Source organism: Bufo bufo, chromosome 2 (genome assembly GCF_905171765.1).
Source record: "Bufo bufo chromosome 2, aBufBuf1.1, whole genome shotgun sequence".
NCBI classification, from domain to species: Eukaryota; Metazoa; Chordata; class Amphibia; order Anura; family Bufonidae; genus Bufo; species Bufo bufo.
The window spans coordinates 715,281,607-715,307,803 of NC_053390.1; the positions used below are offsets into that span (position 1 = coordinate 715,281,607).

Sequence of the window (26,197 nt, forward strand, 5' to 3'; positions counted from 1 at the left end):
GATGAGGTCCTCCACTTTTCATCATTTACCCCCCCCCCCCCCCCCTGAATGCCCTGTTTTTACTCATTGCTCACTCATGTATAATACTTCAGACAGTTACAGTGACCACTACCTCACACACAGTGACCATAATGTATAACTGACCACATATTTCTGTAAACACTGCATCTGCAGTATTATACCTTCTATGTCTCACATCAATACACTGCTCTGTGTGTAATATATATATATATATATATATATAGATAGATAGATACACACACTGCATATATTACACAGTATTATACATGCAATATGTACAGATATATAGTATATACCGCAGTGCACTGATATGTGAGGTACAAGGTATAATAGATGCTGTGTGTACAGATATCAGTACACTTCTGTATATACTATATATGTGAGGTACGAGGTATAATAGATGCAGTGTGTATAGATATATAGTATATACAGCGGTATACTGATATCTGAGGTACGAGGTGTCAATACACTGCTGTATTTACTATATACCGGTACACACTGCATCTCTTATACCTCGTACCTCACATATTACACTACTGTATATACTGTATACCTGTATACACTGCATATATAATACCCCGTACCTCACATATCAGTACACTGCTGTATATACTATATACCTGTACACACTGCATATATTATACCCTGTACCTCACATATCAGAACACTAGGGAATATACTATATACCTGTACACACTGCATCTATTATACCTCTTTTGTGTGCCAGGGCTGTTTTGTAATCCCAATCCGGCCCTGATGGCATAAATTATAAAACACAGCAGCAAGAATAGTTCATGGAACAAAGGGAGGGGCTATAAAAGGGGAATGGGGGCCCAATTTAGATTCCTGCTATGGGGCCCAGTGATTTTTATGTACGCCCCTGGGTAAGAGCAGTGAGACTATGGAACTCTTTGCCTGAGGAGGTGGTGATGGTGAGTACAATAAAGGCATTCAAGAGGGGCCTGGATGTATTTCTGGAGTGTAATAATATTACAGGTTATAGTTACTAGAGATGGGTCATTGATCCAAGGAGTTATTCTGATTGCCTGATTGGAATCGGGAAGGATTTTTTTTCCCCTTAAGGCCTCATGCACACGTCCATTGTTTTGGTTTGCATCCGAGCCGCAGTTTTGGCGGCTCGGATGCGGACAAATTCACTTCAATGGGGCCGCAAAAGATGCAGACAGCACTCCGTATGCTGTCCGTATCTATTGCTCCGTTCCGTGGTGTTCCCGAAAAAAATGACATGTCCTATTTTTGTCCGCGCTTTAGGCAGTTATATTAAAGGCTTTCCGTGCCGTTCCACAAAATTGCGAAACACACACGGACGCCATCCGTGTTTTGCTGATCCGCGGTTTGCGGACCGCATAACAGACAACGGTTGTGTGCAGGAGGCCTAAGTGGGGAAAATTGGCTTCTACCTCACAGGGGTTTTTTGCCTTCCTCTGGATCAACTTGCAGGATAATAGGCTGAACTGGATGGACAAATGTCTTTTTTCGGCCTTATGTACTATGTTACTATGTTCAAGCCAATGTGGATCTTGCCTTTGGACGGAAACTCCTTCCGGTGGTGGTCCCTCCCTGGTATTGATTTGGTATTACTTCTGTGGTGCTGTTATAGAGGACTTCCTGCAAAGTAGGAATTTGTTCTACCAGTGATTGGTTTTCCAGGAATCCGGCATAACAGCATCAGGAAGTTTCCCTCCCAGTGATTGTACTGTAGTAATGTCATGTTGGATTTTCCTGGAAAACCAGTTACTGCTAGGACTAATTCCTACTTTTTGATGCCACCACTTTGGTCATGTTCATTAAGATCCCGATTAAATTGGTCCCGGCAACTATTACATCTTGTTTTCATCTTTTTCACTGCAAGACGGAAAATAAAAAATAAAAATTATAACTCTCACCCCCATTTCTGAATGCAGCTCTTTACAAACCTCCTCCCATGTCACTTCCTTTGTGAAGCAGTCTTGGTAAGGCCTCCTGCACACGAACGTATTTTTTTGCGGTCCGCAAAAACGGGTCCCGTTTTTCCGTGATCCGTGACCGTTTTTTCGTCCGTGGGTCTTCCTTGATTTTTGGAGGATCCACGGACATGAAAAAAAAGTCGTTTTGGTGTCCGCCTGGCCGTGCGGAGCCAAACGGATCCGTCCTGAATTACAATGCAAGTCAATGGGGACGGATCCGTTTGACGTTGACACAATATGGTGCCATTTCAAACGGATCCGTCCCCATTGACTTTCAATGTAAAGTCTGGAGTCCCTTTTATACCATCGGATCGGAGTTTTCTCCAATCCGTTGGTATATTTTAACTTGAAGCGTCCCCATCACCATGGGAACGCCTCTATGTTAGAATATACTGTCGGATATGAGTTAGATCGTGAAACCTCATTTCCGACAGTATATTCTAACACAGAGGCGTTCCCATGGTGATGGGGACGCTTCTAGTTAGAATATACTACAAACTGTGTACATGACTGCCCCCTGCTGCCTAGCAGCATCCGATCTCTTACAGGGGGCTGTGATCAGCACAATTAACCCTTCAGGTGCCGCACCTGAAGGGGTTAATTGTGCTATCATCTCCCCCTGTAAGAGATCAGGGCTGCCAGGCAGCAGGGGGCAGACCCCCCCCCCCTCCCCCCTCCCCAGTTTGAATATCATTGGTGGCCAGTGCAGCCCCCCCCCCCCTTCCTCCCTCTATTGTAATAATTCCTTGGTGGCACAGTGTGCGCCCCCCCGCCCCCCCCCCCCTTCCTCCCTCTATTGTAATCGTTGGTGGCACAGTGTGCGCCCCCCATTGGCCCCCCTCCCTCTATAGCATTAACAACATTGGTGGCCAGTGTGCAGCCTCCCATCTAGCCCCCCCCCCCATCATTGGTGGCAGCGGGTTACTAGCAGTAGTGATTCATACTTACCTGGGAGCTGCGATGTCTGCTTCCGGCCGGGAGCTCCTCCTACTGGTAAGTGACAGTTCATTTAGCAATGACACTTACCAGTAGGTGGAGCTCCCGGCCGGACACGAACATCGCAGCAGCCGGTAAGTATGAATCTTCTACTATTGTACTATTGCTAAGTAACCATGGCAACCAGCGTCCTGGTTGCCATGGTTACCGATCGGAGCCCCAGCGATTAAACTGGGACTCCGATCGGAACTCCGCTGCCACCAATGATGGGGGGGGGGGGGAGATGGGAGGCCGCACACTGGCCACCAATGTTGTTAATGCTAAAGAGGGAGGGGGGGGGGCCGATGGGGGGCGCACACTGTGCCACCAACGAATTATTACAATAGAGGGAGGGAGGGGGGGGGCGCACACTGTGCCACCAACGAATTATTACAATAGAGGAAGGGAGGGGGGGGGGGCGCACACTGTGCCACCAACGAATAATTACAATAGAGGGAGGAGGGGGGGGCCGCACTGGCCACCAATGATATTTAAACTGGGGAGGGGGGGAGGGTCTGCCCCCTGCTGCCTGGCAGCCCTGATCTCTTACAGGGGGCCGTGATCAGCACAATTAACCCCTTCAGGTGCCGCACCTGAAGGGGTTAATTGTGCTGATCACGGCCCCCTGTAAGAGATCGGGTGCTCCCAGGCAGCAGGGGGCAGTCTTGTACACAGTTTGTAGTGTATTCTAACTAGAAGCGTCCCCATCACCATGGGAACGCTTCTGTGTTAGAATATACTGTCGGTTCTGAGTTTTCACGAAGTGAAAACTCAGCTTTGAAAAAGCTTTTATACAGACGGATCTTCGGATCCGTCTGTATAAAAACTAACCTACGGCCACGGATCACGGACACGGATGCCAATCTTGTGTGCATCCGTGTTCTTTCACGGACCCATTGACTTGAATGGGTCCGTGAACCGTTGGCCGTGAAAAAAATAGGACAGGTCATATTTTTTTCACGGCCAGGAAACACGGATCACGGATGCGGCTGCAAAACGGTGCATTTTCCGATTTTTCCACGGACCCATTGAAAGTCAATGGGTCCGTGAAAAAAAGCGGAAAACGGCACAACGGCCACGGGTGCACACAACGTTCGTGTGCAGGAGGCCTAAGAGTCCGCTCTAATCCCAGAGTTCAGGCCCTTCATGAGCCATGACAATCAATTTTCAGAATCAGTGAGAGACATGTTGTGGATTGTCTACCATGCAATTAGCTGTGCGGGGCAGTTTGCTGTTCACAGGCCTGGCTCTGTCACTCGGCTCCTCATGCCTTAAAGGCGATTTCTCTGGCGTTTCCAATCAACCTCTCTGCAAATCCATGTGCCATTCGCCATTTTTGACTTGAATGAGAGCACGGACTGCAGTTTGCGGCCAAGAATAGGACATTTCTATAATTTGTGGAATGGACATATGGACGCAAATGACATCCATGTACTGTCCATAGAAATGAATGGAAAGAGCATATAAATCAAATGCAGATCCAAAAAACTGTTGTGTTTATGAGGCCTTAGAGATAGTGGGGTGGGCTAGAACTGGAGAAGGTGGAAATTGGGGGTCAAGACAGTGGCTTCCTCTCAGAAAATCATTACAGAAGGGTGACTGTGGTCTCTTCACCTTGTTCTAGGCCTGGGCTTTCCCAAATTGTCTGCTCCTCATACCTCTTGGGGGCCATCTTCCTTTTTCTGTAGAGTCTATCTTTTTTCTGTAGGTGTCACTACCTTCAGTGGGCCTTCTCACCTGTATGCCCAGACCTGGGAACAACAGGAAAAGTGACATGAGCACTCTGACCTACTCTAAGGTCGGATTTACACATTCTCCTCTCCTGGCAGTGGGGCTCCTGAGAACAAACGATTCAGGCAGTTCAAATCCAACATGCCCTATCCCTATCTTCCCAAACAACTGTCATTGGGGGAGAGTTGCAAGGTCCCTATTCACATTACATGGCCATTTGGTTTCTCTGAAATTGAGGAGTTTGGCCGGCATTTATCTGATATATATGTCCAGCTGTAGCCTTGTCACCCGTCTCTGATAGGGTGCTATGAAGGGAAAGTCCAATCAAGAAGGTCACATCCTGGCACTTTACATATACTCTTTGGGCTGAAGAAGAGATATATCGATCACATAATGGGAGATTAAAGATTAGTCAGCAAAATCACAGGTTGGGCTACAATACTTCTTAAAAGACTTGTACTTGAAACCCCAAAAATGCTGACTTTCTAGCACATACTGACTCCATTCACTGACTTTCTAGCACATACTGACTCCATTCACTGACTTTCTAGCACATACTGACTCCATTCACTGACTTTCTAGCACATACTGACTCCATTTACTGACTTTCTAGCACATACTGACTCCATTCACTGACTTTCTAGTTAACATTGACTCCATTCACAGATTTTCTAGGCCATGCTGACTCCATTCACTGACATTCTAGCGTATGCTTACTCCATTAACTGACTTTCTAGCACACGCTGACTCCATTCACTGACTTTCTAGCACACGGTGACACCATTCACTGACTTTCTAGCACACGGTGACGCCGTTAACTGACTTTCTAGCACACATCGACTCCATTCACTGACTTTCTAGCACAGGCTGACTCCATTCACTGACTTTCTAGCACACACTGACGCCGTTCACTGACTTTCTAGCACACACTGACGCCGTTCACTGACTTTCTAGCACATACTGACTCCATTCACTGACTTTCTAGCACACGCTGACGCCGTTCACTGACTTTCTAGCACACGGTGACGCCGTTCACTGACTTTCTAGTACACACTGATGCTGTTCACTGACTTTCTAGCACATACTGACTCCATTCACTGACATTCTAGCACACGGTGACGCCGTTCACTGACTTTCTAGCACACGGTGATGCCGTTCACTGACTTTCTAGCACACTCTGATGCTGTTCACTGACTTTCTAGCACACGGTGACGCCGTTCACTGACTTTCTAGCACACGGTGACGCCGTTCACTGACTTTCTAGCACACATCGACTCCATTCACTGACTTTCTAGCACACGCTGACGCCGTTCACTGACTTTCTAGCACAGGCTGACTCCATTCACTGACTTTCTAGCACACGCTGACGCCGTTCACTGACTTTCTAACACAGGCTGACTCCATTCACTGACTTTCTAGCACACGCTGATGCCGTTCACTGACTTTCTAGCACATACTGACTCCATTCACTGACTATCTTGCACACGCTGATGCCGTTCACTGACTTTCTAGCACACGCTGACTCCATTCACTGACTTTCTAGCACACGGTGATGCCGTTCACTGACTTTCTAGCACACGGTGATGCCGTTCACTGACTTTCTAGCACACGGTGACGCCGTTCACTGACTTTCTAGGACACGGTGATGCCGTTCACTGACTTTCTAGCACACGCTGACTCCATTCACTGACTTTCTAGCACACGGTGACACCATTCACTGACTTTCTAGCACACGGTGACACCATTCACTGACTTTCTAGCACACGCTGGCGCCATTCACTGACTTTCTAGCACACGCTGACTCCATTCACTGACTTTCTAGCACACGCTGACTCCATTCACTGACTTTCTAGCACACGCTGATGCCGTTCACTGACTTTCTAGCACACGGTGACGCCGTTCACTGACTTTCTAGCAAACGCTGACTCCGTTCACTGACTTTCTAGCACAGGCTAACTCCATTCACTGACTTTTTAGCACACGCTGATGCCGTTCACTGACTTTCTAGCACACGCTGACTCCATTCACTGACTTTCTAGCGCACGGTGACTCCATTCACTGACTTTCTAGCACACGCTGACTCCATTCACTGACTTTCTAGCACACGCTGACTCCATTCACTGACTTTCTAGCACACGCTGACTCCATTCACTGACTTTCTAGCACACACTGATGCCGTTCACTAACTTTCTAGCACACGCTGATGCCGTTCACTGACTTTCTAGCACACGGTGACGCCGTTCACTGACTTTCTAGCACACTCTGATGCTGTTTACTGACTTTCTAGCACACGGTGACGCCGTTCACTGACTTTCTAGCACACGGTGACGCCGTTCACTGACTTTCTAGCACACGGTGACGCCGTTCACTGACTTTCTAGCACACGGTGACGCCGTTCACTGACTTTCTAGCACACGGTGACGCCGTTCACTGACTTTCTAGCACACTCTGATGCTGTTTACTGACTTTCTAGCACACGGTGACGCCGTTCACTGACTTTCTAGCACACGCTGACGCCGTTCACTGACTTTCTAGCACACGCTGACTCCATTCACTGACTTTCTAGCACACGCTGACTCCATTCACTGACTTTCTAGCACACGCTGATGCCGTTCACTGACTTTCTAGCACACGGTGACGCCGTTCACTGACTTTCTAGCACACGGTGACGCCGTTCACTGACTTTCTAGCACACGGTGACGCCGTTCACTGACTTTCTAGCACACGGTGACGCCGTTCACTGACTTTCTAGCACACGGTGACGCCGTTCACTGACTTTCTAGCACACGGTGACGCCGTTCACTGACTTTCTAGCACACGGTGACGCCGTTCACTGACTTTCTAGCACACACTGATGCCGTTCACTGACTTTCTAGCACACGGTGACGCCGTTCACTGACTTTCTAGCACACGGTGACGCCGTTCACTGACTTTCTAGCACACACTGATGCCGTTCACTGACTTTCTAGCACACGCTGACTCCATTCACTGACTTTCTAGCACACACTGATGCCGTTCACTGACTTTCTAGCACACGGTGACGCCGTTCACTGACTTTCTAGCACACGGTGACGCCGTTCACTGACTTTCTAGCAGTCTATGCACTGTATGATCATGTTTCACAGCACTGGGAGGCCTCACTTCTCAGCAGTGTCTCATGAATCTTGGATCCTGTTATTTCGTCTGTCTTGGCTGCAGGAGGCGACTATTGCATAACAGGATGCCTGAGCCCTTAAACTGCTCCTTACATCTCCTTACTATGGGGTAGATCATTTGGTGGATCTGTTTTCTTGTAAACAGCACGGATGTCTTTATCATAACGGTACGCTGGAGGTGTGCGTAACTGGCGGTAATATGTAAGTATGGCGGTATTATTTACATTTCCGACCTCAGATTTCTCCAAAATGGCATGGACTGTAGACCTGACTTTCCATCATATTCCATGCCCGTGTAGTATGTTTTTTTGCAGTGTGTAACAGAACATGGACAGTTTCTTCACTTCTTGTATTTGCTTGGTCCCTGACACTATAGATTAGATGTGCTCTACACAGACCGCTGGGGATTGACTAGCAGAAACTGCACCAAAAAGATGGTTTAGGGGAATGCCCCAATTTATTATGCATTTCGCACACTTTAGGAAGTCGTAAAATGCAGCCTTTCTTACGTTGCTTAACAGACTAATTGCCACAGTGCTATGTGAAGTGCTTATTCATATGCCTAATGGAGGCGCCAGAGTCAATACAGTTTATATCCGAAAAATCCTAGCACTCACAATCTGCTCTCAAAACCGTTGTTATTGACCCACGGCAGAAGATGCGTTTCGGCTCGTCCAAAGCCTCTGTCAGCCTGTGTCAGGCCAAAACGCGTCCTCTGTGCTCTGCTATAGATCAGTATAATGAGTGAGTGCTGAGATTTTCTGATATCAGCTTCATGGGTTTTGTCTTTCCATCCCAATGACGCTGGAGAGAAACTGGTAGGAGCTAAACTGCTAGACCAGGCACAAGTCGTAGACAAGGGTACGGTAATCTGCAAAAAATAATACTGTGATGGGGCCACTCCTGAAAGTAAAAATACTGAGCATTTTGTATTTTAATTTGGAATAAATGAATACGTTTCTGAAAAAAAAAAAAAACATCTTGCAGCAAACACATTCTCTTTAAAGTGTCACCATCATGAAAGAGTGGAGCATAAGATAAGAACAAAAAGGGTTAAAACAACAGGACCCCATAAAGCCTGTCTACACATCCCCCCATCATATTATGATTGTGGCACCACCTCTGCTCCTTTTTATATAGTTTTCATGTGATTTGCTACTTGATTTGATCCGGTTATTTGCTCTTGTCGCGTCTTTTGGAACGTCCTACTCACTTTATGCTTTTATTGTGTTCTCTGTAAATTTGGATAATCCGAAACATTCTTGGCCCCTGACTCATAGCAGATCTGTGTTACAGTTGCTCAACTGAGCAGCGCATCGAACAGAACCTGGAAAAACCACCCCAGGAAAGGAGTCAAAATCCAGCAGAGGGGTAAGCTCATGTTCTCTTCTCAGTCACAGCACTGGCTTGTACATTTGGGTGGACTGTAGACCCCCAACAGGTCTGTAAGTCAAGGCTTATATCATGGGAATTATCGTGCCGTGGGTTTATCTTTCTGTAGTGTTGTGCTGGTTAGGTACTTACATCAGTCTGGATGTGTATTACACAAAAAATATATACTGTATATGCATAAATGTCATACCGGTGAATGCCATGCAAGAGTTTACAAGTGTAATATTCCAAACTACCACTAATATTAAAGGGAATTTGTCAGCAGTTTTGACCCTGCTACGTAAGGGCAGGAGAGAGTAGAATAAATATACCTTCTGCAGAGCTTTCCCTATCAGGAGCAGTGCAAATACTACTTTTATTCTGCCAGATGCTGCTCCTGCAAGTGCCCAGGAGGTGGAGCTTCACAACGAAGTGCCCTCTGCATGCAGCTGCTTCACAGCCCCTCTCCTCTGTTTTGAGTGACAGCTGTAGTGGTCTCCTGGATGGATGGTACAGGAAAATTGCCTAGCAGAATAAAAGTTCATATTCACACTACTCCTGATTATAAAAGAGCCACAAAAGGTACCATTGCCCTGCTCTCTCCAGCCCCTACCTAGTGCCGTCAGCAGTTTTGTCTGGTCAAAACTGTTGACAGACTCCCTTTAATAGAAAACGGCATAATATCTGCCTATAGCAGTGATCTCCAAACCTGAGGATGTCCAGCTGTTGCAAAACTACAGCTCCCATCATGCCATGATAACTGCAGGCTATCAGGGCATGATGGGAATTGTAGTTTTTCAATAGCTAGAGAGCCACAGTTTGGCAAACCATTGTCATAGGGATACCAAACCTTTTAATTCATATTTTATTTTATTTTTCCCATACCTTGCTGCCCTTATAAGCTGGTCTCATCTGCCTCCCCCCCCCCCCCCCTCCCTTTCTAAACAGAGACCAGCTGATGTTAAGCTGATCTCTGTAGGTTAACCAAATGAAACGTCTGGCAATCAGCTATTTTAATTGGGGAAGCGGTTAGCATCCTCACACATCAACTGCAGCGACCACTGCTGGAGAAATGTGGTATTACATGTAATATTCTATTGTATCTGTTGCGGTTTACCATTTTTAATAGAGGAAGGTCTCAAGTGGTCCAGGAAATATCGTCTATGTGATGGCCGTATTTCCCAGACTAACCACGACCCAGCTGAACAGAACTCACTACATCATTGTGACTTATGATGCTGTGAGTTCCAGCCCAGCCATTGGTCTACTGTACATCTGTGTATGAGTCTACTAGGTGCATTTGTCCATCGATCTCACGTCATGTACTGCGGGTGCGCCAAACATGCTGCCGCGAGACATCATGGCAAGACGCGAGAACAGACTGCCTGGTCCTATCAGTCAGAGAGGTGGAGGCAGCCAACAGAGGGGGGCGCAGCTGGAAAAAAAACCTGAATGGAGCCTCTGGGTGCAATGAGGGGCAACAGCAACACCCTTGTTGCACCAAGAGGCTAATTTACATAACACAATACATAAAAACATTTATTTCTCTGAATCAGTGGCACATATTGAGAAGCAACAAACAGCTTCTGGTGACGAGCACAGATCTAGCGAGGCAGATGGCTTTAGTTACACGTATGTGATGACAGATGCTTTTTAAAGCACCACTGAGGCACCACTCACGGATTTTCATCAATGAAAATATTCAACACAACATTCTAAAGCTGCTTTCACAGGCAATGATTTTTTTGTACAGAAAAAGGTGATAACATAAGACAATCCATTTCCTTAGCTTAAAGGGGTTGTCCAGCCAATAATGATAACCTATCATCAGGATAGGTCATTAATATCTGATCGGTGGGAGTCCGACGCCCGGCACCCCCACCGATCAGCTGTGAGACGAGGAGGCGGCGCTTGCATGGCCTCCTGGTCCGCACACTATTCCTGCTGTCTCTTGTGGAGCGGCAGCGTAGTGCAATTACAAGCACTCCCTCCATTCATATTAGACTGCACTTCCTCTTCAAACAGCTGATCATGGGGGTTTTGGACCCCTGCCGATCAGATATGGTGACCTGTTCTGAAGATAGGTCATCAATATTAATGGCTAGACAACCCCTTTAAGAATTAGCCCTATTTTGGCCTTCAGGATGCAGCTCCATTTTTTAAAACTGACGTGTCACATTATGTGGTAAATCTTTGGAATGGTTCAACTTATCCAAGCCATTCTGAGATTTTCTTTTAACACATTGTACTTTATGTTAGTGGTAAATTTTGGTCGACATATTTTTTTTACTTATAAAAAATAAAAAAAAAATTAGCAATTTTCCAAATTAGAATTGTATTGCTTTTAAAGGGTTTCTATCACTTCGTTTCACATAATTAGCTGTCAGACACTAGCGATCCGCTAGTGTCTGCTCTGCCAAACCATTCTAATATAATAGCTTTTGGGGCAGCCGTTTTGCTAAAAAAAGAACTTTTATTAATATGCTAATGAGCCTCTAGGTGCTATGGGGGCGTCATTAGCACCTAGAGGCTCCGTCTACCTTCACAAACTGCCGCCGCCCAGCGCGTCCCTCCAGCCCGCCCATCTCCTCCTGAATGCGATCCTCCCTGTGAGCGCCTGTATTCGGCGCATGCACAGTGAATGTCTGACAGCTTCCCTGCTCAGACATCTCCACTGCGCCTGCGCGATGACGTCATAGTGCTCCGAGGAACAGGAGCAGTGGAGATGTCTGAGCAGGGAAGCGGTCAGACATTCACTGCGCATGCGCCAAATACAGGCGCTCACAGGGAGGATCACATTCAGGAGGAGATGGGCGGGCTGGAGGGACGCGCTGGGCGGCGGCAGTTTGTGAAGGTAGACGGAGCCTCTAGGTGCTAATGACGCCCCCATAGCACCTAGAGGCTCATTAGCATATTAATAAAAGTTCTTTTTTTAGCAAAACGGCTGCCCCAAAACCTATCATATTAGGATGGTTTGTTAGAGCAGACACTAGCGGATCGCTAGTGTCTGACACCTAAATATGTAAAACGAAGTGATAGAAACCCTTTAAGGCACATAGTCCCACCTCACAAAATAGTTAATAACTAATGTTTTTTATACATTCACTTTATGTTGGCATCGTTTTTCAAACGTACTTTTATTACTTGAATTTTTTTTTACTTTTATTTTTGGAGCCATTCAAAGGCTTATACGGCTTATAACACCAATTCAGTCCTAAAGTGACTCTGAGGGGCCTATATACTAGAACCCCCCCCCCCCATAAATAACCACTTTAAAAACCTGTACCCCTAAAAATATTCAAATTGGCGTTTACAAAGTTTGTTATCCCTCACAGAAAGCAGCATAAACTGAAAGTGAAATTTATAAACTTTTTTTTTTTTTTTTGCAGATTTTCAATTCCAATCAATTTTTGGAATGCAGTTGGTCATAAAAAAGAAATAAAACACCATGGGCCAGATATATCATTAGGCTAAGTCACTTTTGTGGAGTCAAATAGTCGCAAAAAAATGCGCAAATCAAAATTTTGCGACTTTTTTGCGACTATTTCAAGGCAAGCGCTAAGCACTCCAGTTTTGAGTAAATGGGCGTTTTGGCTTATGCAAATGATTGGCAAGACAAATTTACTATTGCGACTTTTTAAAAAAGTCGCAAAAAAGTCGCAAAAAAGTCCCAATTTCACTCCAGCGAGGACCATGCTTATCTTTTGAGACTTTTTAATAGAACATGCGACTTTTTCATAAAAACGTGCGACTTTTTCGTTAAGATGTGCGACTTTTGTAAAGCTGCTTACTGACGGATAAACTGCTACCGTCAAACCACATTTATTACAGTCTTAAAGGGCCGATCATAAATCTGACTTGGCTAAAACTGACTTTAGCCATATGTTAAAGTGGAGTGAGCTGTCAGAGGAATGATAAATCTGGCCCCATATTTATCACACTGTTTGTGCTGTTTTTAGAAATATCCCATATGTGGTCCTAAAGTGCTACTTGACTCAAATACCAGCCTCAGAAATAAAGGAGCACCTTGTAGATTTTGCTCCCTCCATTTTTTAGGATGTTTTTAAAGCACTATTTCAGGTTTGCAGAGGCCTTGAAGGGGTTGTTCACCTTTGGGGTGTTTTTGACACCGCCCTTCCCATGTCAGACCTGCAAAGGGAAGGAAGCATACTTACCTACTTCCCGGCATTGGCTCCTGGAATCTTTGCTCCCTGGCTTTGGCTGCTTTGCTGGACTCCCTGAATGTAAACTTCCTGTTTGACTCCGCCTCAGCTAATCACTGGCCGCAGCAGTGATCTGCTCCCCTTGTGTCACGTAACCATTTGTGATGACTGTGACGACATGGTCATCAGTTTGTTGAATGTGTATTGGTGTTGGATATGTGTAATTATGTTATACTGTGCAACTTGCTAACAAAACACTGTCAGCAGGTGGACCCCTGTGGTGTGGTACAGACAGAATGTCTGGGGAGGGGAAGGGGGATGTGATGGGATTACAGTTTCATCTGATCACTTTCTGTATATAAGTTTGTGCAGTTGCTCAATAAAGCAGACTTTATTTCACCTACACTGTCTCGACCAGTGACTGAGGAAAACTGGGAGCTAAAGACCAGCGGTTTTCAATATCTCCAGAGTAAGGAAGAACACAGAGACAGACATACTATTCCTGAGTACTGGGGGTCCGTCACATTAGTGGCAGCAGTAGGATGCTCTTCCTTGCCTAAGGAGAGATTCAAACCACCACCGGGACCAAGTTTTCTGCTGACATAGGAGAAGAGCCACAGTTGCCTATGGCGATGGAAGCGCTAGCCCAGCTCCAGAATCCTTGTTCTGCCCAAAAGGAGAGACGCTTTGCGCCGGGAGATCTGGAGGGAGACTCTTCAATTGCAGAAGCACTATCGTGGCAAGGTCCTCCCTGCATCTGAGGAACGATACTGGCAACAATGGGACTTGCGTGTTCCTTTCCTGGGAGAGCAGCCCTGGGAGGAATGGCTGTCGGAGATGGATGAGCTGCTCCAAACGGAACTAATGCTGGATAATGGGTATTGGGTGCTGCAGTGGTATGTCACCCAATTGTGTCCATGGCTGGAGAACAATGATCCCACAGAAGGCTATGACTTCGGCGGCCCAGGACTTATATTTGAGGCACTCCAGGAGGATCCACAATTTGGGAGTGCACAGGAGTAGAGAAGGGAGGACATATGTGATTTTAGGAAGTTGGAACTCCCCAGTGAGCTCGGATTGAGGACTGATTTGGACTTTTTAGTTACACAGGAATGGGAGCTGGAACAGGCATACCAAAGACTGTTCGACATTGCTCAACAGCATGCTCCAGCAACCACAGATGTCATGGAACTACTAGTCCCAGATGAAGAGCTGGCATCAGGGAAGGGCACTGCTGACCTCTGCCTAGCACCCAATGCACCATCTGAAACTCCCGGCAGCCAGGGCAGGCAGCCCCTCTTCCGGACTGCAGGCCAATGCAGAGGAACTACTAGCCCCAGCTGAAGAGTTGTCATCAGGGCAAAGCTCCACAGGCCTTGGCCTACAACGACCAGTGACCTTGGAGACTCTCTGCAAGGCCACCAAACTGGCAGTTTACTTCCCAGCAGAAGAGCTGGCAACAGTGCAGAGTGCTGTTAGCCTCTGCCCCGCACCCATAGCCCCTCTGAAGCTTCTGGGAGAGATGGCGGCCAACCCCATTTCCTAGTTACCAGCTACAGAGGTAGGGGACCTGATAGGCGGGTGCTGGGGGGAACTCCATATGGCAGGTGGAGATGGGACCGAGATCTCTCCACTGGCCCTACAGGGATGCTGGGGGGTCGGCCCAGATCCCCAATGGCAGCCAGAGGTTCAGGGAGTAGGGACAGTCGGTCCTGCTCCCCAGTGGCAGTATGTTTTGCAAGGAGAGGAGACAACCGGTCTCTCTCCTCAGCAGCAGTGTACCTTGCAGGGAGAGGCGAGCATCGTCTCCCTTCCCCAGCAGCAGTGTACCATGCAGGGAGAGGAGAGCATTGTCTCCCTTTCCCAGCGGCAGTGTACCTTGCAGGAAGAGGACACAACCGGTCTCTCTCCCCAACCACAGGGGGACAGCACACCAAACTCTGATGGTGCGGATGGGACTGCGGTCTCTGCACCAGACCTACAGGGATGCTGGATGGCCAGTACAGATCCCCAACCAACCCCGCAGGAATGCCAGGAGGAGGAGGTAAGTGATCCCTCCTCTCCACAGCATACCTGAAACCAGGTCCTCGGGGTAGGATTCCCTGACCACATCCCAGCAAAAGAGCTGGTATCTGGGCAGAGTGCCGCTGGCCCTTGCCCTACCTGTCCCTTTGTTACAGGGCAGGACTGCACACCAGTTTGCCCAGCTGAAGCGCTGGCACCAAGGCAGAGTACAGCTGATCTCTGCCCACAAAGCAACCTCCACTCCCAGCCAAAGAGCAACACGGAGACCCAGGGAGAAGAGGTAGTTGACCTCTCTCCCTAGCAGCAGATAGAGACCCAGGGAGAAGAGCTAGCCAACCTCTCCCCCCAGTGGTAGAGGCCGTTCCAGGGAGAAGAGGTAGCTGACCTTTCTCCCCAGTGGCAGATGGAGACCCAGGGAGAAGAGTTAGCCGACCTCTCCCCCCATCGGCAGATGGAGACCCAGGGAGAAGAGGTAGCTGACTTCTCTCCCCAGCGGCAGATGGAGACCCAGGGAGAAGAGGTAGCTGACCTCTCTCCCCAGCGGCAGAGGGTGTTCCAGGGAGAAGAGGTAGCCGACCTCTACCCCCAGCGGCAGATGGAGAACCAGGGAGAAGTGGTAGCTGCCCTCTCTCCCCAGCGGCAGTGTGTTTACCCAGGAGATGATGTGGGTGGCATCACTCTCCTGCAGCAGAGTCAAGCGGACCATTTGGAAGAGGTTTTGGATTTATCTTCACCGACTAACACAGGTCCAGACCAGTTGGGGGTCTGGTACCTGGTTAGTCTACTGTTGGGAGGGGAGAAATGTGACAGACTGAACCGTCACTGGGGTTGCTGGAGAAGCCTGAGAGAAGCCTGAGGGCCAGCCTCCTTCCTAGTGACTACAGACCTAAGATTTTGGAGATCCCCCTTGTTTGGTTCACCCGAGTGTCCGGGACACATGGACGGCTGCTGCAGTGGAGCCGGTCCCTACAGCCGTTCACTTTCATAATCTAAGAGCCTGGGAAACACAATGCGAATGCTGATGGACTATCTCGCCAAACAGAACTGGAAGGGTGACTAACATGGACATCCCCAAGTGGACCCGTAGAGGGTTTCACCGGGTCTGCCATCCTTTAACTTGGGGGAGCTATGTGACGACATGGTCATCAGTTTGAGTTAAATGTGTATTGGTGCTGTATGTGTAATTATGTTATACTGTGTAACTTGTTATCAAAAGACTGTCAGCACACACACCCCCCCCTTTGTTATCTCCCATTGTAATCTGAAAGAGCTCAGGACAATGACATTTTGGCCAGGCTCCTGCTAGGACTGTCTGGAGCTATTTTAGCAGGTGGACCCCTGTGGTGTGGTACAGACAGAATGTCTGGGAAGGGGAATGTGATGGGATTACAGTTTCATCTGATCACTTTCTGTATATAAATTTGTGCAGTTGCTCAATAAAGCAGACTTTATTTCGCCTACACTGAGTCTCGACCAGTGACTGGGGAAAACTGGGAGCTAAAGACCAGCGGTTTGCAATATCTCCTTCCTGAGTAAGGAAGAATACAGAGGTGGACATACTCGTCCTGAGTACTGGGGGTCCGTCACAATGACATAGGGGAAGTAGGTCACCACTGCAGCCAATATTTGCCCGCGGAGGCGTCAAATGGGAAGTTAACATCCAGGGAGCCCTGCAGAGCAGCCAAGGCCGGAGAGCAAAGATGTCAGGAACCAGCGACAGGAAGCAGGTAAGTATGCCACTCCTAACTAACCTGTCTGTCCCATAGGCCGATTTTAATTAATGCAAGTATAAAGCTGTAGCCTGCTCTTACTGCATTTATTGGAGGCCATTTGGCACCAGGAGAGGTAAAATACAGAGTGGGCTCAGCATGCATGTGGAACCTGCATTCTCTGAATTTAATGGAGGCCGGCATGGCACAAGCAGAGGTAGGTAGATTCCTATCCTAAAAAGATAGCCTTGCCAGTGGCAGGACAGGCACAATTTTGTACAAAATGTATTTGCCAAGAATCTCACATTTATAAAGTAGCATTAGTACATTTATATAGTGAGTATGGCACAATCGCATTTACTTTGTTATTTGTGTTTGCAGAGTGCCGTTTTATTGTTTGTGTTTGCACTTGCACCAGAGTCCCTGTCCCCTGTGGGTCAATTGCCAACTACACAGGGACTATCCCATGAGCTAGTGGTCTGGTTGCTTCCCTGCAGTGAAAGCCAGATGCTTGTACAGAGCTTCAAGGGTGAATACCAGGGCAGTTGCAGACTAACACCCTTAGGATTTAGCCCAAAGCCAAACTGATTACTTTTTTTCAGCTGAATCTCTGTAGGAATGGCGTTCATGAGGAGACATGAAGTACATTCCTACAGAGATTCAGCTGAAGTTCTTATCTTCTGTATTCAGGATCATGATCCCTAACAAGCAGAGCAGAGAGGAGTATGAGGTATCTCAGTGTTTTGAAGAAACTTGTCCTGCTCAGGGCCATCTTTAGTTTCAAAGATCATTTATTGGGTTATTGAATAAAATTACATAGGTAGTTGATACAGCAAAGAACATAGAACAAAAAAGTTTCTTGGAGTTATACAAGACATGTATCGCAGTAAGCCATGAATTTTTAGACAGTATAATCATAAATACAAGTGGAGAGAATAAGGACAACATTAACAAAAGCCTTTTTGATATCACACAAAATCAGAGCGAGATAGTGTATCGGATGTCTGGAGACTGGGGGGAAGTTATCCAAGGATCCCACACTTTCTCAAAGGTGGCGTATGTGTCAGTGCGAATGGCTGAGAGTTTTTCAAACAATAATATTTTATTGACCCTGTCTAGAACAGCTTGAAAGGATAGAGAGTTTGATCGCCATTTAAAGGCAATGTGTATCCTAGCTGCCATAAGTATGAATTGGGCGAGTTTGAATCTGGCAAAGGAAAGTCTTTGAGGTTTATCTCCCAGCAAACAGAAGGCTACTGTCGTGGGATAGGGGTAATCCAAAACTGATGAAATTAAGTTAGTCACCTTGTTCCAAAACCTCCTAGTTATTCGGCATGACCACCACGTGTGTAGCATAGATCCCACTTCACCGCACCCTCTAAAACATATTGGGGAAACCTCTGGGTATATACAATGCAGGCGGGCTGGGACCATATAAATCCTATGAAGCACCTTTACCGAGGATTCGGCCAAAGTGACCTGCCAAGAGCCCTTCGTAAGAATTATTGAACGCTCCGACCACTTGGAGGGTGAAAATTCTCGGTTTAAATCCTCTTCCCAAGCCCTCATGTATGGCATCTTATGGCCTGCTGGAACTGCATTTAGTGCTGCATACATTCTGGATAATAACCCCTGTCTGTATAGAGAGAAATTGATTGAACGTTCAAATGATGTTAGTTCAACAGGGCGGTCCGATGGTAAAATTGATCTGAAAAAGGAGAAAATTTGGCACATGGCATGGTGTTCTCTAGTGGGGGGAGAGAACTTCTCTTTAAAATCTGAAATAGAGATCAGCTTGCCTTTATTCAGAAACTTGAGTAAAGAACACAAGTTATTGTTTACCCACCAGTCCAGTGTTTGGGGTTGAGTACCTGGTAGGAATGCAGGATTTCCCAATAGGTATTCTAATGATGAAGGATTGGCCTGCAATGTGAACTTAAATCGGACCAACCTCCAAAGCAGAATAGAATAGTAAGACAATATAGAGTTAGCCTGCAGAACCTGAGGAATGGGAGAGGTTGACCAGATTAAGGCCCTCCAAGTGTAGGGTTTAAAACTGTTAAGTTCCAGCCCAATCCAGATAGGATGTTCTCGCGGGTCAAGAAGGGCCAGAAACATCTGGGCCAATCTCGCAGCCCTATAATATTTCGCAAAATCAGGTACTGACAAGCCTCCTTGAGATCTATGCCTACATATCGTTACTCTAGATATGCGCTGCCGTTTATTTGCCCAGACAAATCTCATCACGTCCCTCTGTAAGGACTCAAGGTCCTTTATAGGGACTGGTATTGGTAAGGTCCTAAATAGATATAGCAGCCTAGGTAGGATCACCATTTTGATTATATTTATTCTACCTATCCAAGATATTTGCATGGTTTGCCATGCCAGCATGTCTTGTCGTATCTTGCGGTAGATAGGCAGGTAATTAATTTTATAGACAGAGTCCAGACTACTTGGCATCTGGGTCCCTAGGTAAGTAAGGTGCTGGGGTCCGTATTGAAAGGGAAAATTATGGATCAACGCTACCCTAGTAGAGTCAGGGGTATTGCATAGGAGTAATTCGGACTTGGTGTGATTAATAGTCAGACCTGATGCTTTAGTAAAGGATTCCAGTAATTTTAAGAGGGAGGGGAAAGTAACTATGGGGTTAGTAATAGTTAGTAGTAGGTCGTCTGCAAACAGACTAAGTTTATATTCTGACCCCCCTGTTGAGTAACCCTTTATGTCAGGATGTGATCTAATATGAATGGCCAGGGGTTCTATGGCTAGGGCGAATAAAGCTGGGGAAAGAGGGCATCCCTGTCTCGTACCTCTGTTAATGCGTATGGGAAAAGACCTAGTGGAGGGAAGCTTAAGGTAGGCCTCCGGATTAGAATAGATGGCCTGTATAGCAGCCAGAAAGTGACCACTAACTCCCATTCTTGAGAGAACTTCATAAAGGTAGGACCAGGCTACAGTATCGAAAGCCTTTTCAATATCAAGTGCTAGGAGAGCTAAAGGGGCTTTATTCTTGTTGGATGAGTGTATGACATTCAGGATCTTCCTGATATTATCAGGGGCCTCCCTTCCTGGTATAAACCCAACTTGGTCCTTATGCACAAGAGATGGGAGAAAATTTTTAAGTCTATTGGCTAATATAGAGGTGAAAATTTTATTGTCGATGTTTAAAAGGGATATTGGTCTATAATTGGATGGGAGTAGTGGGTCTCTATTGGGCTTGGGAATAACTGTGATTGACGCTTTTAAAAACTCTTCAGGGGGAGTGGAGCCTTGCAGCAGTAGATTACAGTAATTTGTTATATGGGGGATAAGATGGTGGCTAAATTTCTTATAATATAATGCAGAATACCCGTCTGGTCCTGGGGCTTTACCTAGTTTTAAGGAATTAATGGTATAGGTCACTTCTTCTGCCGTGATAGGGCTATTTAATTCAGATTGAGCTTCCGGTGTTATCGAAGGAAGTCGAATAGATGATAGGAAGCTGTTAATGTGTGTACTGGAGCTACTCTCCGGGGCTGAGTAAAGGGATTTATAATAATCATGGAAGATTGCATGAATGGTGTCTGGGTTAGAGGTAATCTGTCCTGGCCTGGTACGAATCTGAAAAACCTGGTTGATCCTCTGTTTAGACTTAAGTTGGCGTGCAAGTAGTTTGTCCGGCTTATTCGAATATTTATAGTAAAAGGAGTTAGTCCATCTAAGGGCTTTTTCAGTATTGTTCGAGAGTACCATATTCAGTTGTTGTTTCACATCTTTTATTGCTTTGAGCAGGTATAACGTAGGGGATCTTTGGTGGGCCCAGACCAACCTATTCAATTTGGCCTCTAACCCTAACTGAGCCTGGGACCTATCCTTCTTTCTCTTGGAGGCGACTCTTATTAACCTTCCCCTCATAAAAGCTTTGTGAGTCAGCCAAAGTGTCATAGGATTAATATCAGGAGTATTGTTTTCAGTAAAGAAATTTACAATATCCTCCTGTAGCTGGGAGAATATGGTAGGATTAGTAAGGATGGATTCATTCAACCTCCATTGGAAGGGGGCCTTCATTTGACATGACGTCATAAATTCAGATATAACTAGATCGTGATCTGACCATGATGATACAACGTGCCTAGAATAAGACATGTATGGTAAAATGGAGGTGGATGCTAATATCATGTCGATCCGAGTATATAGCTGATGGGCAGGTGAGTAGTATGTATATCCCCTCTGTGAGCCATTGTGTTCCCTCCACGTGTCCGCCAAGGATAATGAGTGCATGACCTGGTCAATCAACTTCACTTTAGCTGCCGGGCGAGGAGCAGCGGGGGGAACAGAACGGTCCAATACTGGATGTAGTGTGAAATTAAAATCCCCACACCATATCAATTTTTGAAATGTAAGTGTCTCAATTACCCTGCCTACAGTTTCAAAGAAGCGGATAGGGTCATCTGTGGGTGCATATGAATTGACAATACAGTAGGATTCTTCTTGGTGAGTTCCAACTAAAATAACATACCTCCCGTTGGGGTCAATACAAGTCTGAGTCACAGTAAAAGAAAACGAGTTTCTCAGTAAAGTGATTACCCCCCTACATTTTGATGTAAAGGAGGAAGAGTGAAAGTTAGAATATTGTGGGTGGAAATATCTCGGGTGTGACGCTGGTGTGAAATGCGTCTCTTGGAGACAGATGATGTCAGGCGCATGTTTAAGGTAAGTTGCAAAGGCAGTTTTCCTTTTCCTAGGGGAATTAAAACCCCTTACATTGTGAGTTATTAGTTCAGGGCCGTCTTTAACGCGGTGTCACGACCATGGTTATGGTCGTGACTCCTGATCCGCATGCTGTTGCCTGCGGTTTGGTTTTGGTCAATCACATGGTGAGGGCGGCTGAATTGTTGCCTCACATGTGGCTGCCGCTGGCAACATGTTTGTGCTTGGCAGCTTGCTGCAATCTGCATGCGGTTACACCTGGCAACCTGTCTTTGTAGGTGTGCCCTTTTATATGTTTGGTGTGCACGAAGTTTGGGTGTGTGCACTGTGATAGTTTCCCTTCACTTGTGGCTGCCCGAGGCAACGTGTTGTATTGTGTACATGTGGTGGCAGTGTCTCGGCCTTCTGGCTGACTCCCAGGACACGGTTGCCACGCATGTCATTGCCTGCGGTAACAGCTGCAGTGTGATAAGGGTTTGTACACTTCCCCTGTATGTGGCTGTTTTCCCTTGCCTGGTCTAGGAAGGGTTAACTCCCTTCTGTGTATGTGAGCACTGGGTGTGTCTGTGTGGGTGTGGATACTTGGGCCTATATAGTCTCTGCTGAGAACAGTAGTCAGAGGGGTACTTCAGCCATGGTCTGCTGGAGTCATCCTCCTACTTTATACTATCTGCCAGTGAGGGCCACCCTTGTGGTCATAAATGTTGTTATGTGATGTTAAGTTTATGTTTATGTGATGTCTGTTATTAGTGCAGCTCTGGTTCTGGCTTCCTGTGTGTTTATGTGTGCTGTGTCCTTTTATGTCTGTGTGTGGACTCCAGCACTTGTGTCCAGAATTCCAGTCAGTGTGTCTGTGGCAGGTAGGGGTGGAAGTCTTTCACTCTCCTGGCATATCCATAGTCTGTTTATGTTTATATCCCCTTGCAGCTCGGCCAGTTTAGACTCCTGTTTCTCCGCATCCAGGAGGAACAGGTGGTCTACCCAGCTCCTAGTTCAGGGATCGGCGGAGGGTCAGTAGGGATCCGAGGTTCCTGAGCATGAGCCCTCCTACCTTCAAGGTCGGCTCATGCAGCTAGGAGTCAGGGTCAGATTAGGGATGCGTTAGGAGGTGACCTGCTCTCTTATTCTGTTGTCCTGGCCGAGCAGCGACTAACATCTCGTGGCATCGCACGGCTGAGGGTTTTCCCCATCCTCAGCCGTGACACGCGGGCAGGGCCGTCTTTAATATTGATTGGACCCTGGGCAAAAATTTACTTGGGCCCCCTGGATCCTGCCTTCCCACACCTTAGCAGGCAATCACGCCCTCCACCACAACACACACATAAAAAATCCACACACCTGGTAGAGTCCAGTGAATGACTGTAAATACTTCCAGTTCTGAAGACTCCAGCGGCTCAGGATCAGTGCTCTGGGCAGCTGGGCTCAGTTTGGAAGTGGGCACCGCTCTGCAGGAAGGAGATCAGGGCTCGGCTCACTCTAGTGTTACAGTGCACCCCAGCACCCCACAGTATGCAGTATAGCACCCTATAGTATACAGCACCACACAGTATACAGTATAGCACCCCACACTATACAGTACCCCACAGTATATAGTAGAGCAGTATAGCAGCCCACAGTATACAGCACCCCACAGTATACAACACCTCACAGTATACAGTAGAGAAGTATAGCAGCCCACAGTATACAACACCTCACAGTATACACCTCACTGTATACAACACCCCAAAATATACACGATACAGCCCCCCACACTATACAGTACAGCAGTATAGCACTCCAAACTATACCGCACCCACAGTATACAGACCCCCACAGTATACAGCCCCCCACACAGTATACAGCCCCCCACACAGTATACAGGCCCCCACACAGTATACAGGCCCCACACACAGTATACAGGCCCCCCACACAGTATACAGGCCCCCCACACAGTATGCAGCCTCCCACAGTATACAGCCCACCACAGTATACAGCCCACCACAGTATACAGGCCCCCACACAGTATACAGTCCCACACAGTATACAGGCCCCCACACAGTATACATCCCCCCACAGTATACAGCCCACCACAGTATACAGCCCAGCACACAGTATACAGCCCAGCACACAGTATACAGGCCCCCCACAGTATACAGCCCACCCCACACTATACAGGCCCCCACACAGTTTACAGCCCCCCACACAGTATACAGCCCCCCACAGTATACAGTCCCACACAGTATACAGGCCCCCCACAGTATACAGGCCCCCCACAGTATACAGCCCACCACAGAATACAGCCCACCACACAGAATACAGCCCACCACACAGTATACAGCCCACCACAGAATACAGCCCACCACACAGAATACAGCCCACCACACAGTATACAGCCCACCACACAGTATACAGCCCACCACACAGTATACAGTCCCACACAATATACAGCCCCCCACAGTATACAGGCCCCCACACAGTATACAGCACCCCACTATACAGTAGTTTACAGTATATTAACATAACAGCCCCTGTCACCTTTTTCTGATGAAATCTTCACACAAAAAAGCTCCACAGTTAATTCCTGCTAGGACCTGTGATGACCTCATAGCCATGTGACCAGAAATTGCTAGGTTACTGGTCACATGGTGATGATGTCATTAAGGTCCTTGATCACAACTTTAACACAGTACGATGCCTGTGTAGCTGACAGCTTGACACCCGGGGCAGTAGCTAGCAGGGCTCAAGAGGCAGCTGCCTTGGGCCCCCCAGGAGCAACAGGGCCCGGGGCAGCTGCCCCTTTTGCCCCTTGGTAAAGACGGCCCTGCACGCGGGGCAAAAATGACAGCTGCCCCGGGCCCAGTTGCTCCTGGGTGGCCCAAGGCAGCTGTTTCATGGGTCCATACTTTATTAACTAAGTAGCAGGACATGTAGGGCATACATGGGGGATGTCCCTGCACTTACTATTATTTCTGGGCGCTGCTCCGTTGCGCCGCTGTTCCCCGTTACATTCTCCCACACTGTATGCTAAGTAACAGCATCGGAACACCAGGGAGGAGACATCAGCTTTTCTCCCTGGGCGTTCCTTCTCCCTGGCTGTAGCGCTGTCCAACGTCACATCCAGGGAGAAGGTGAGAAGGGAGAAGTAACGCCCACAGAGAAAAGCTGATGTCTTCTGCCTGGTGTTTCGATGCTGTTACTTAGCATACAGCGCAGGAGAATGTAACGGGGGCCACAGCGGTGCAACGGAGCGGCGCCCAGAAAAAATAGTAAGTGCAGGGAGATCCCTTATGTATGCCCTACATGTCCTGCTACTTAGTTAATAAAGTATGGACCCATGAGTGCAGCAGCGGCACTTGTGTTCTCCCCCTTTTGCCCAGGGTCCAATCAATATTAAAGACGTCCCTGGTCCTGCTATGTGAATAGGACAGGTTTTGTGTGTAATAATAGGACGGTGGCCATTTTATTTCTTCTAATGATTGCTCTCTTGACAAAAATGAGCCATTATAAGTAATGAAAGGTATTTGGGAATATATTTATAATAAAGTAATATTTAATTATTTTCATTTTCTTAATTTCTGGAGAACCCCTTTAACAGCAGCAAATACCAAGGCAGGACACAGAAGGGAAGGAGCACCATTTTGGAACGTGGATTTTTCTTTAATTATAATTTATTTTTATTTTTTTGACTGGGCTGTGTGACAGCTGCTTTTCTTTTGTTTTGCTGAACAGGCTGTAGTGTTTTTTTAGGATCAAAAAGCATTTTGTATAGTTTTTTATTAGATTTTTTTTAGGTTAAATAATGTTAACTACTGCATTGAATTTTATCTGTCAGTTTACACTCTGGAGGAGCCTAATAGGCTTCCCTAGATGGCAAACCCAGAAGCCATTGTAAGGCCTATGACAGCCATAGCAATAATCGGACCCTACAATTGCAAGGCAAGGGGCCCAGTGGAGTAGAGAGGCAGCCCCTTCCCCTGTAAACCACTTGCTATTGACCATGACATCAAAGAGGTTGAACGGCCCGGATCGAACTAGCTATTCTCCTACTCAGTCTTGTGCCTTCTGAGTGTTGTCTAAGAGGTAAACTAGAGGGTTGTGACCTGCAGGCTCTCTACAGAAATATGGAATACTGCTTTTGTAGTGGTTGACTTTAAAATATAGAAAGTCAATTAGATGCCACAGAAGGATCTACTTCAGAACTGTGTAAAATAAAAAAAAGGAGTCATATTCTTCTTGGCGAATCAATTAGATGCCACTCAAGGATCTACTTCTTTCCAAAGTCAAGTATATGAGCCATTCACATAACTAGGAATGTAATTAATTGAGTGCCTGGTCAAAACCACAGGAAATACAGCTTTACTGCGAATTGCCTTGGTTTTTCAATATGTAGTACAGCAATTTGTGGTAAACCA

At 46.9% G+C, this 26,197-nt stretch overlaps 1 protein-coding gene across 4 annotated transcripts in view; it reads left to right on the forward strand.

The window, feature by feature from the left end:
• Positions 1-7,878: 7,878 nt before the first annotated feature.
• Positions 7,879-26,197, forward strand: part of FGL1 (fibrinogen like 1) — a 56,764-nt gene continuing 38,445 nt past the window's right edge. Inside the window, exons 1-2 of one of the 4 annotated variants that reach the window (XM_040418778.1) lie at positions 7,879-8,050; positions 9,130-9,220. The gene's annotated coding sequence lies outside the window, so the exon portion shown is untranslated. The remainder of the gene's footprint in view (positions 8,051-9,129; positions 9,221-26,197) is intronic. The other 3 variants (XM_040418779.1, XM_040418777.1, XM_040418780.1) reach the window with 3 other exon arrangements.